This window comes from Thermobia domestica, chromosome 18, assembly GCF_964235325.1.
Source record: "Thermobia domestica chromosome 18, izTheDome1.hap1.1, whole genome shotgun sequence".
Classification (NCBI taxonomy): Eukaryota; Metazoa; Arthropoda; class Insecta; order Zygentoma; family Lepismatidae; genus Thermobia; species Thermobia domestica.
This window is the reverse complement of record NC_137471.1, coordinates 115,864,058-115,877,559: the sequence shown is the minus strand read 5'-3', so window position 1 is coordinate 115,877,559 and position 13,502 is coordinate 115,864,058.

Sequence of the window (13,502 nt, the reverse complement as noted above, 5' to 3'; positions counted from 1 at the left end):
TTCCGCGCCGAAAGCCAAATACAATAAAAAAAAAATAGCAAGGTATTTTGGATTGTTTGGACCTCTCCGTCAGGACTAGACGCAGTTATTATTTTACATATTAAAACAATAGTTTCATAGACACACAGACAGATAAATTTCATAATAAATATGCGATTATTTTCTTGCTCATAGAATCCTAGCATCTGTTCAGAATATAAGAAGTTAGTGTTACATGAAAAGACCATTAAATGATGGGTGAAACTGATTATTTATGTAATATAGTATTAATTGTTTATTATTTTCGTATGGTATTAACATTTACAGTAGGGGAAAGGAACTGGGTAACCTACACCTGCTTTGAATTTTGCTTGTTTTTATCTTTAGTATTATTGAACTGAACATAAGTTCCTCCACTCGACGAATAATATTTTTATATTTGTTAGCATATGTCAGTGGTTCCCAACCATTTTCATTTTGAGGCGCATCTAGAAGAATGTTCAGTTTGTGAAATGCAGGAGCTGAATAAAGCTTGGTATGTGATATGTTTTGTGATACTTTTGTAATCATTTTATGAGAAAATTTAGATTTTTTTCTTATAGTTCCTTGAAAGTACAAATAATCGTATTTGATTTGGAGTTTGGTGTCCCTTTTTAGCACCATAGTTATGTGAGACATGGACCTACTGATGAACGTGGACCCCGAAGCACATGACCTCTCGCCGGGAATCGAACTCGAGTCTCCCACACCAGAGGTACATACGCTAACCACGTAGTCACAAAGAAGATTTATTCGTGTTTAAAACTGTTACGTAAACTAAAACACGGTATATTCACCTCGTGATCTACAGCGGTCGTAAACTAATAGATAGGATTTTTGTGTTGTAAATGGGAGGAAATGTTATTTTGCTCAAAGTCGCGTCTCAGTTTCATTAATTGAATGCCGGACAAGCGCCTTTTGTAGGTATAGAGCATATGGTTTTTCACTTTAACGCCTTAGGCTTACACTTCTTGGCTATGAAAGATGCGAAACTAGTTTAAAAAGTAAAACGATTACTATTGTTTATATGAAAGAAGCACCGTGAATCAAACTAGGGCCTACGTGTACGAAAAGCGCCCAAGCTAGCCATTAATTTATCGGAATATATTAGACAGTATGGAGAACAAGAATTAGTACCAAGAATGTAATTTTACGTGCGTATGTGACGTTTTTACACTAACATTATCAGTGAGATTACTTTGTTTCGCTAGTATTATATATCTAGATTTTTAGGGTAAAGTAGACGGGTGAAAGCGAATACTTATAAATAATTGATGAAGGGAAGAAATAATAGTGGTAGAGGGAAACAGACATAATGTTTCTTTGGATGAAAGGAAGACATTTCGTATGAGACATAACCATACTATTTTATCGAGGCATTAGGTCATAGATTTTTGAAACAAGAATTTTAGATGGGGATAATGTAAAAGTAATTGTAATATGATACGGTATTAGTTAACGAAGAATTCTCTTTATTGAAATTCTGTGTATGAAATTAGTACACAGTACTAATACGGCGTACTGCAGTGGCTAAAATGAACCGAGAATAATAAGTTGTCTAATATTAATCACGTTGATTGCATGGTTTAAAGGCACTTTTTAAATATAGAAAACATATTTGTTTCTCGCCGAGCGACTTTGTATGAGAAGTGACTAGTAAGAGGAGATATATATGTAATAACACGTAGTGTACGTCAGAGACAACTTGGTGTCATCTAAACAAGGTAGGTAGCGACACCTTTTTGTTACGGAATATAAGAGATAAACGTTTATTCGGCAGCGCAGGTAACGGCATCTAATAGTGTGGTTAATGTACTTATTATTAGAAATAGCCTTATATACTGATTATAGTATTTAAGTTTATGACAAGATTTACTAGCTTTGAAATTCTGTAGGATGTCTGCAAATTTCCTGTACACTAGCATCATGTTTGACGTCAGACACGAGGCAGTGCAGATAATAACAACTATTGGCTTAACCTTCCTATTAGAAATTACCGTGACTGAGTTACTGAGACGCCTTACTGTTACAATAAGGATAGTAGTTTTAATTCGGTAACAATATCTACTGTATAAAAACAAGCAAATGAGAAATGGCTTGTTTTAAGATAGCACTGGATAAAACATACCCTTTAATTGGCCTACACACCGTCTGCATGATGTAACTAGCTCTATTAAGAGTTAGGATGGGTTGCATTTTAGATATAACGAAAGCTTTACGCAGTATACTTGACATTTATGCTACGTAAAAATAACGTATTTTTAAGTAATGTTTCATAAGTTTCTTTTGGAAGTTTGTGATTTCTGTGACAAAAAAAATTGCATTAGGAAGTGTGCTGCAATCTATTTGTATTTATATAATTATTACTATAATTATATTTGCTATACTTCAAACAAAATCGAGACTTAGCCCTAATAAATGACTGCTTAATATTTTTAACAAAACATATTGCATTTAAGTTGTTTTGTTTGAAATATAATTGTGTTCTTATATTTGATATTGAGGAATTTCCGGCTGTACTATGATCGTAAGACTTCTAAGAAGGAAGTGAAGAATAGCAAGCGAAACGAAAATGGCCCCAACTGTGTGTAAATCAGCAATTCACAACTTTTAATGAAAGTTGGCTACTAGTATGTAACTGACAGATTGTTAGAATCTTGCAGATGCTCGCTTGCTGCTAACTTAGAGATCAGAAAACTTTTTAAAGTTCCGCAAGTCTAGTGCAAGTGAAGCGCAAACTTATGCTATGTAGGATGTGACATACTCTGCAATGAAGCAGAAACGGAACTGGTGGGTCACACACCTAGAACAGATAGAAGATGGACGAGAAATAACATACATTGGATTTTCTAGAGATAAGAAGCGATGTACATAGAAGACAATCGAATACAAAATGTATAGATATAACCTGCCGTTTAGCAGAAACTGTACAAATGGATGGAGATCAGCTGATGGAAACATGTAGAAGAAAATGATGGAGACCTTCGTTCAGGAGATGATTGATATCATTTGAATACATATGAAAGTTACACTTTTATATTTAAGCTGAACGTTACATTTTTTTTTCTACAGCGATAGGAAAATGATCTATCACTTGGCAACACTGAGAAACGTTAGAAGCACAGACGGTGGATGATTTAAATTATTTACTTTTACGTCCTAATAGTTTTTTAGTCTCACATACATTAATTGTATTTTCGTTTTTTATTATAAACATGAACATGCAAAGCATTTTGTTTATACAGTTAGTTTTAATTATTTGATATTGTACTGATTGGTATATTATTTTAATTACTAGAAGATAGTTGAAAAGTTTTGTGTAGCTAGACGACTATGGAAACCTTAGAATATTGTGATATGAGCATGTTTTAAGTTACAGAAGAAGGGTGAAACAGAATCATGATGAAAATTTGTAGAAGGAGAATATGTAAGGAAATAAGAGATTCGTGAGTTTAGAGAGACAATTGAAATCATATTTAGTTATTAAACTAAAATATTTGATAAAGATTTTTAAAATTTTCTATAATTTTATTTGACATATCCAGTTAAAAATGTGCACGCTATTCACAAGTAATGTAGTTAGACACGTATTTGAAGACATTTAGTGGTATTTTGATACATTTTTTTAAAGATATGCCTGAATATTATTTTTAACGATATATAATTGTTTTGACTATATAGCTGAAAAGTAATCATACTGATATGTATTTTGGCTATATGTTTTGTTTTCCAAGGTCTTAATACGTGATATAAGCTATTCAGCATTTTATGAACTTATTTTGTTCATCCACTACTAAATTACATCCATCAGTTGCACATTTAAATCAGTAAATTTTTAACTTATGAACCAACTAGTTATTACTGTGAAGACTACGTTACATCATAATAAATTATAATTGAGCAAATCAATTATTTCTAAGTCTTTAGCAGTGGAGGTTTAGATGTTAACTATCTCAATTGTTCAAAATTGGATTCCAATTGTAAGTGCACTTGTTATGATTACTTTTTGATATTTTAGTTTCATATTTAAGTATAAAGTTTGTTTGTTTATTATCTATATAAGTAAATGTTTGTATTCATACTATTTAAAAGTTCCTATAATACATTTTCAATGAAAGGAAAATTTTCTGCATCTTAGTTTATCCGAAGAAACAATATGTAGTGTATTCCCCTGCAAGAGAAATGTTTCTGAAATTCAGTTTAACAGAAAAAGTTGGTAAAAAAATATGTTAATAAAAATTTTAGTGCAAAAGTTAATGTATATTGTAACCAAAACGTTTCTACATTTTAGTTTCTCAGAAGTTAGAAAAATAAATAATGTCAATTTTCTGCAAGAAAAGTTTCTGGAATTTAGTTTAACAACAAAAAATAAAGGTTTGTAACGAAATGTTAGTAAAACATTTTTAGTGCAAAATTTATTTGTATAGTGTTGTAACAAAAAAGTTACCGATAAGTTTATTTATTTTTAGTTTATCAGAAAAGTTAAAAAATATATAGTGTAATTTTCTCAAGAAAAGTTTCTGGAATTTAGTTTAACAGAAAAAGTTGGTAACAAGATATGTTAATAAAAATTTTTAGTGCAAAAAGTTAATGTTAACGTTGTAACAATAAACATTCTACATTATAGTTTATCAGAATCGTTAGAAACAATATGTGGTGTAATTGTCTGCAAGGAAAGTTTCTGAAATTCATTTTAACAAAAAGTTTGTAACAAAATATGTTAGTAAAATTTTTAGTGCAAAATTTTATCTGTATAGTGTTGTAACAATAAACATTTTGCATTTTAGTTTATCCGAGGAAACAATATGTAGCATAATTTTCTCAAGAAAAGTTTCTGAAATACAGTTTAACAAAAGAGTTAGTAACATAATGTTAATAAAAATTTTTTAGTGCAAAAGTTAATGTTTAATGTTCTAACAATAAACATTCTGCATTCTAGTTTATCAGAATCGTTAGAAACAATATGTGGTGTAATTGTCTGCAAGAAAAGTTTTCTGGAACTTCGTTTAACAAAACAGTTAGTAACATAATGTTAGTAAAACACTTTTAGTGCAAAAGTTAATGTTTAATGTTCTAACAATAAACATTCTGCATTCTAGTTTATCAGTAACGTTAGAAACAATATGTGGTGTAATTGTCTGCAAGAAAAGTTTTCTGGAACTTCGTTTAACAAAACAGTTAGTACCATAATGTTAGTAAAACACTTTAATGCAAAAGTTAATGTTTAATTTTGTAACAATAAAAAATTCTGTATTCTAGTATATAAGACTCATGCCAGAATAAGTGTTTTTGCTTTGCTCTCATGCCAGAAAAAGAAGAAACTCGTATCCACGAAGTGAAATTTCTCGAGTTGCTACTCGCCAAATTTCACAAGTTTTGCGGATACGAGTTTCTTCTTTTTCTGGCATGAGAGCAAAGCAAAAACACTTATTCTGGCATGAGTCTTATATACTAGAATACAGAATTTTTTATTGTTACAAAATTAAACATTAACTTTTGCATTAAAGTGTTTTACTAACATTATGGTACTAACTGTTTTGTTAAACGAAGTTCCAGAAAACTTTTCTTGCAGACAATTACACCACATATTGTTTCTAACGTTACTGATAAACTAGAATGCAGAATGTTTATTGTTAGAACATTAAACATTAACTTTTGCACTAAAAGTGTTTTACTAACATTATGTTACTAACTGTTTTGTTAAACGAAGTTCCAGAAAACTTTTCTTGCAGACAATTACACCACATATTGTTTCTAACGATTCTGATAAACTAGAATGCAGAATGTTTATTGTTAGAACATTAAACATTAACTTTTGCACTAAAAAATTTTTATTAACATTATGTTACTAACTCTTTTGTTAAACTGTATTTCAGAAACTTTTCTTGAGAAAATTATGCTACATATTGTTTCTTCGGATAAACTAAAATGCAAAATGTTTATTGTTACAACACTATACAGATAAAATTTTGCACTAAAAATTTTACTAACATATTTTGTTACAAACTTTTTGTTAAAATGAATTTCAGAAACTTTCCTTGCAGACAATTACACCACATATTGTTTCTAACGATTCTGATAAACTATAATGTAGAATGTTTATTGTTACAACGTTAACATTAACTTTTTGCACTAAAAATTTTTATTAACATATCTTGTTACCAACTTTTTCTGTTAAACTAAATTCCAGAAACTTTTCTTGAGAAAATTACACTATATATTTTTTAACTTTTCTGATAAACTAAAAATAAATAAACTTATCGGTAACTTTTTTGTTACAACACTATACAAATAAATTTTGCACTAAAAATGTTTTACTAACATTTCGTTACAAACCTTTATTTTTTGTTGTTAAACTAAATTCCAGAAACTTTTCTTGCAGAAAATTGACATTATTTATTTTTCTAACTTCTGAGAAACTAAAATGTAGAAACGTTTTGGTTACAATATACATTAACTTTTGCACTAAAATTTTTATTAACATATTTTTTTACCAACTTTTTCTGTTAAACTGAATTTCAGAAACATTTCTCTTGCAGGGGAATACACTACATATTGTTTCTTCGGATAAACTAAGATGCAGAAAATTTTCCTTTCATTGAAAATGTATTATAGGAACTTTTAAATAGTATGAATACAAACATTTACTTATATAGATAATAAACAAACAAACTTTATACTTAAATATGAAACTAAAATATCAAAAAGTAATCATAACAAGTGCACTTACAATTGGAATCCAATTTTGAACAATTGAGATAGTTAACATCTAAACCTCCACTGCTAAAGACTTAGAAATAATTGATTTGCTCAATTATAATTTATTATGATGTAACGTAGTCTTCACAGTAATAACTAGTTGGTTCATAAGTTAAAAATTTACTGATTTAAATGTGCAACTGATGGATGTAATTTAGTAGTGGATGAACAAAATAAGTTCATAAAATGCTGAATAGCTTATATCACGTATTAAGACCTTGGAAAACAAAACATATAGCCAAAATACATATCAGTATGATTACTTTTCAGCTATATAGTCAAAACAATTATATATCGTTAAAAATAATATTCAGGCATATCTTTAAAAAAATGTATCAAAATACCACTAAATGTCTTCAAATACGTGTCTAACTACATTACTTGTGAATAGCGTGCACATTTTTAACTGGATATGTCAAATAAAATTATAGAAAATTTTAAAAATCTTTATCAAATATTTTAGTTTAATAACTAAATATGATTTCAATTGTCTCTCTAAACTCACGAATCTCTTATTTCCTTACATATTCTCCTTCTACAAATTTTCATCATGATTCTGTTTCACCCTTCTTCTGTAACTTAAAACATGCTCATATCACAATATTCTAAGGTTTCCATAGTCGTCTAGCTACACAAAACTTTTCAACTATCTTCTAGTAATTAAAATAATATACCAATCAGTACAATATCAAATAATTAAAACTAACTGTATAAACAAAATGCTTTGCATGTTCATGTTTATAATAAAAAACGAAAATACAATTAATGTATGTGAGACTAAAAAACTATTAGGACGTAAAAGTAAATAATTTAAATCATCCACCGTCTGTGCTTCTAACGTTTCTCAGTGTTGCCAAGTGATAGATCATTTTCCTATCGCTGTAGAAAAAAAAATGTAACGTTCAGCTTAAATATAAAAGTGTAACTTTCATATGTATTCAAATGATATCAATCATCTCCTGAACGAAGGTCTCCATCATTTTCTTCTACATGTTTCCATCAGCTGATCTCCATCCATTTGTACAGTTTCTGCTAAACGGCAGGTTATATCTATACATTTTGTATTCGATTGTCTTCTATGTACATCGCTTCTTATCTCTAGAAAATCCAATGTATGTTATTTCTCGTCCATCTTCTATCTGTTCTAGGTGTGTGACCCACCAGTTCCGTTTCTGCTTCATTGCAGAGTATGTCACATCCTACATAGCATAAGTTTGCGCTTCACTTGCACTAGACTTGCGGAACTTTAAAAAGTTTTCTGATCTCTAAGTTAGCAGCAAGCGAGCATCTGCAAGATTCTAACAATCTGTCAGTTACATACTAGTAGCCAACTTTCATTAAAAGTTGTGAATTGCTGATTTACACACAGTTGGGGCCATTTTCGTTTCGCTTGCTATTCTTCACTTCCTTCTTAGAAGTCTTACGATCATAGTACAGCCGGAAATTCCTCAATATCAAATATAAGAACACAATTATATTTCAAACAAAACAACTTAAATGCAATATGTTTTGTTAAAAATATTAAGCAGTCATTTATTAGGGCTAAGTCTCGATTTTGTTTGAAGTATAGCAAATATAATTATAGTAATAATTATATAAATACAAAATAGATTGCAGCACACTTCCTAATGCAATTTTTTTTGTCACAGAAATCACAAACTTCCAAAAGAAACTTATGAAACATTACTTAAAAATACGTTATTTTTACGTAGCATAAATGTCAAGTATACTGCGTAAAGCTTTCGTTATATCTAAAATGCAACCCATCCTAACTCTTAATAGAGCTAGTTACATCATGCAGACGGTGTGTAGGCCAATTAAAGGGTATGTTTTATCCAGTGCTATCTTAAAACAAGCCATTTCTCATTTGCTTGTTTTTATACAGTAGATATTGTTACCGAATTAAAACTACTATCCTTATTGTAACAGTAAGGCGTCTCAGTAACTCAGTCACGGTAATTTCTAATAGGAAGGTTAAGCCAATAGTTGTTATTATCTGCACTGCCTCGTGTCTGACGTCAAACATGATGCTAGTGTACAGGAAATTTGCAGACATCCTACAGAATTTCAAAGCTAGTAAATCTTGTCATAAACTTAAATACTATAATCAGTATATAAGGCTATTTCTAATAATAAGTACATTAACCACACTATTAGATGCCGTTACCTGCGCTGCCGAATAAACGTTTATCTCTTATATTCCGTAACAAAAAGGTGTCGCTACCTACCTTGTTTAGATGACACCAAGTTGTCTCTGACGTACACTACGTGTTATTACATATATATCTCCTCTTACTAGTCACTTCTCATACAAAGTCGCTCGGCGAGAAACAAATATGTTTTCTATATTTAAAAAGTGCCTTTAAACCATGCAATCAACGTGATTAATATTAGACAACTTATTATTCTCGGTTCATTTTAGCCACTGCAGTACGCCGTATTAGTACTGTGTACTAATTTCATACACAGAATTTCAATAAAGAGAATTCTTCGTTAACTAATACCGTATCATATTACAATTACTTTTACATTATCCCCATCTAAAATTCTTGTTTCAAAAATCTATGACCTAATGCCTCGATAAAATAGTATGGTTATGTCTCATACGAAATGTCTTCCTTTCATCCAAAGAAACATTATGTCTGTTTCCCTCTACCACTATTATTTCTTCCCTTCATCAATTATTTATAAGTATTCGCTTTCACCCGTCTACTTTACCCTAAAAATCTAGATATATAATACTAGCGAAACAAAGTAATCTCACTGATAATGTTAGTGTAAAAACGTCACATACGCACGTAAAATTACATTCTTGGTACTAATTCTTGTTCTCCATACTGTCTAATATATTCCGATAAATTAATGGCTAGCTTGGGCGCTTTTCGTACACGTAGGCCCTAGTTTGATTCACGGTGCTTCTTTCATATAAACAATAGTAATCGTTTTACTTTTTAAACTAGTTTCGCATCTTTCATAGCCAAGAAGTGTAAGCCTAAGGCGTTAAAGTGAAAAACCATATGCTCTATACCTACAAAAGGCGCTTGTCCGGCATTCAATTAATGAAACTGAGACGCGACTTTGAGCAAAATAACATTTCCTCCCATTTACAACACAAAAATCCTATCTATTAGTTTACGACCGCTGTAGATCACGAGGTGAATATACCGTGTTTTAGTTTACGTAACAGTTTTAAACACGAATAAATCTTCTTTGTGACTACGTGGTTAGCGTATGTACCTCTGGTGTGGGAGACTCGAGTTCGATTCCCGGCGAGAGGTCATGTGCTTCGGGGTCCACGTTCATCAGTAGGTCCATGTCTCACATAACTATGGTGCTAAAAAGGGACACCAAACTCCAAATCAAATACGATTATTTGTACTTTCAAGGAACTATAAGAAAAAAAATCTAAATTTTCTCATAAAATGATTACAAAAGTATCACAAAACATATCACATACCAAGCTTTATTCAGCTCCTGCATTTCACAAACTGAACATTCTTCTAGATGCGCCTCAAAATGAAAATGGTTGGGAACCACTGACATATGCTAACAAATATAAAAATATTATTCGTCGAGTGGAGGAACTTATGTTCAGTTCAATAATACTAAAGATAAAAACAAGCAAAATTCAAAGCAGGTGTAGGTTACCCAGTTCCTTTCCCCTACTGTAAATGTTAATACCATACGAAAATAATAAACAATTAATACTATATTACATAAATAATCAGTTTCACCCATCATTTAATGGTCTTTTCATGTAACACTAACTTCTTATATTCTGAACAGATGCTAGGATTCTATGAGCAAGAAAATAATCGCATATTTATTATGAAATTTATCTGTCTGTGTGTCTATGAAACTATTGTTTTAATATGTAAAATAATAACTGCGTCTAGTCCTGACGGAGAGGTCCAAACAATCCAAAATACCTTGCTATTTTTTTTATTGTATTTGGCTTTCGGCGCGGAAGATCATGATTCAATTCCCGGCAACGTCACAGGTTGTGTTCAATTTTAGTGCCATATAAGTAAAAAAACTCCATCGAGCAAAAAATTAGCGTACGGTTTTCCACGTAGGAGAGCCCTGGTTCAAATCCAAGTGCAATGACCAATATTAAATCCCTGTAGCCTCCATATTACATTACACTATACATTAGTTAATTTATAATTCCATAAAAATACACAGAGTCATATGGTTTTCGATGCCGGAAAATCCGCAATCAATTCCCGATAAAAAACAAACACTTCCGTCCTCCTTATACTCCCAACAATTACAAGTGTTTACGTGTATTTCATTTCCAATGTCCCTTCTCATATGAAAAAAAAAGAAAACATAAACATAAAACAAGAAAAAAACAAAGCCAGTACTTACAGATAAATTCTTCTTCTCTGTTAACTTCTATAAAATACAATTCACCAACTCAAACGCATTGTGCACTTTTATTTCTTCAAATGTAACCACTTGATTTGCATCAAAGTTTGTATACCAACGAAAATAAATCCAGAAAGTTCTACCAAATTCTAAAATCTTCTCACTCTCCGTAACTCATATATAACATCCTCTGTGTCGCCCAACCTCCCCTGCGGGCACTTATGTTAAAACAGATGGCGGTCTCTTTTCTTAAAGAACCCTTGTCGTTCTGAATTAATTTTCCTGTCGCGTCCTAAACCTGCCGGGATGCAGTTTTGTTTGTCTGTTGTTTACCCAAACAATTAATCTTTAAAGGATTGCGTTTCCGTTTCAAAAAAGTCTTTCAAAATCAAACGGTTGACATTAATTATACACTTCAAAAACCATGCGTTAATTCTTTACATTATTAATTACTTCCTTTATATTAAAATGTCCACCCTACCCAGAACTAAATTAACATTATTTTCACATTTAAACCCAAAACAATTTATTTTCAGTAACTAATGTTGTTTTCTTTAAATTTGTCGCTATAATTCAAAGCACTACAAAGTCTGTCAATTCAATTCATCTAATGTCACACCCTCATTACAAATGCATTTACTTATCACTTTATATATGGGCGAGCTCTGTTTAGACATTCAAAATGTTACAAAGTACACAAAAATAATTAATCAACATGAAATACAAGCACAGCCAACCATTTCGTTCAATTTCCTATTTAAAACTTTATCAAAAAATAATTCATCCTGTCACTTTAACATGCTCTACAAAGGAACGCATATAAAAGAAAAGTGAACAAAAAATATGTAGGTCGTTATTACGTAGGCAAAATAATGAAACTACAGTCCTGTACAGCATAATTACATGTTAGTAATTGTTCCTAAAGTACCGGTAATAATTCAAGTTCAATTAAAACATTTATTACTTCAATGAGAGTACTTAGAGTAATTACAATATTCATTACTTCAACAACAGTATGTACCAAAAGTGTAAGTACTTTCAAGGTCAAAAAAAAGGACGTTTACAGATTATTCTACTAGAGTCCAGATGGCATTCAAGCTCAGGTTTGTCTAATAGAACAACAGATCTCCGTAGAACCTTCTGATAACTTTTAGAGATGAATAGAAATATTGAACCTACCAGAAGATTGTGAAAACAAACAAATATCTCTTCAAATATACATTTCGAATATTTTGAGTAAATCTCTTATTCTTTCGTGTGTACAGTTCAAAGACTAAACCATATTCGATTGCTCATTAAATAAATACAATTTTTTTTAAAAAAATCTTAATTTAACGTAGCACCATTATGGTCTTTCGGCTGAAGGAGATAAATGGTTAATGAAAGTGAATGATGATGAAAAATTAAACTGTGTGCTCTCCTACCGGGATTCAAACCTGGAACCACGTACTAAGAAGGAAATACGAGCTAGTCACTACACCAGCAGATAGGACTGCTTATTGCAATCGTGCTGAGCATCCCTTTGAGTATCAAGGTCATAACACGGCGACCTTCAATTTAAGGTGGAATCGTAAGCAACGTAATACGATCAAATTTCAAGGCTCCTCTAATAAGGAATCGAACCCAGGACACGGTGTAAGCAAGGCGCACGTGGATAATTGTAAATATTTTGCCGTAATTTAAAAGTAAATTATTTGGAGTATTCATATAGTTTTTGGCTAAGAAGAAGAAAAGAAAGGTTATATGCTGTTGTGGTTTCATTCATTGCTTATAGCATTGTTTCAAATTAGAAAAAAAATCCACTGAACTCGAGCTACATACGGTAATTCATACTATCCTTCGATATGGACAACAAAGGAACAAAACCATGTGGAAAAATGCTGCTGCTCTATGACAATAGGGAGCAATTTCCAAGAACTGTCTCACTCCCCTCTAAGCAGTGTGCTTTCAACCGTAAAATACAAGCATCACATGATCTCTTCATCTTTAGGAATGATGGGAGAATTTTGGAAACGATAAGTCTCATTCGGAGCTTTGGAAGTGTCACTCTCGTTTGAACCCGCGAAACTCAAGTGAGATAGTGCCACGAAGAACGTATAATGATCACTAGATCGTTCTTTGCCTTCGAATAGTAGTGACGAACTGTTTTACGCTTTGCGAATTTTCTTTTTGTTTTTACTTTTCAATTGCTTTTTTGTAAATTCGTTGAACGTGAACTTCTATGGGATAATACAGAAGAAATATGTCTGACAATAAAATGCAACAAATCATGAAGAGCAACCTGGACCTAGTGGAATTTCAGGAAGACGCCGTCCTCAACAACGTTACTGAAAGTCATGAGGAAATATATGCAA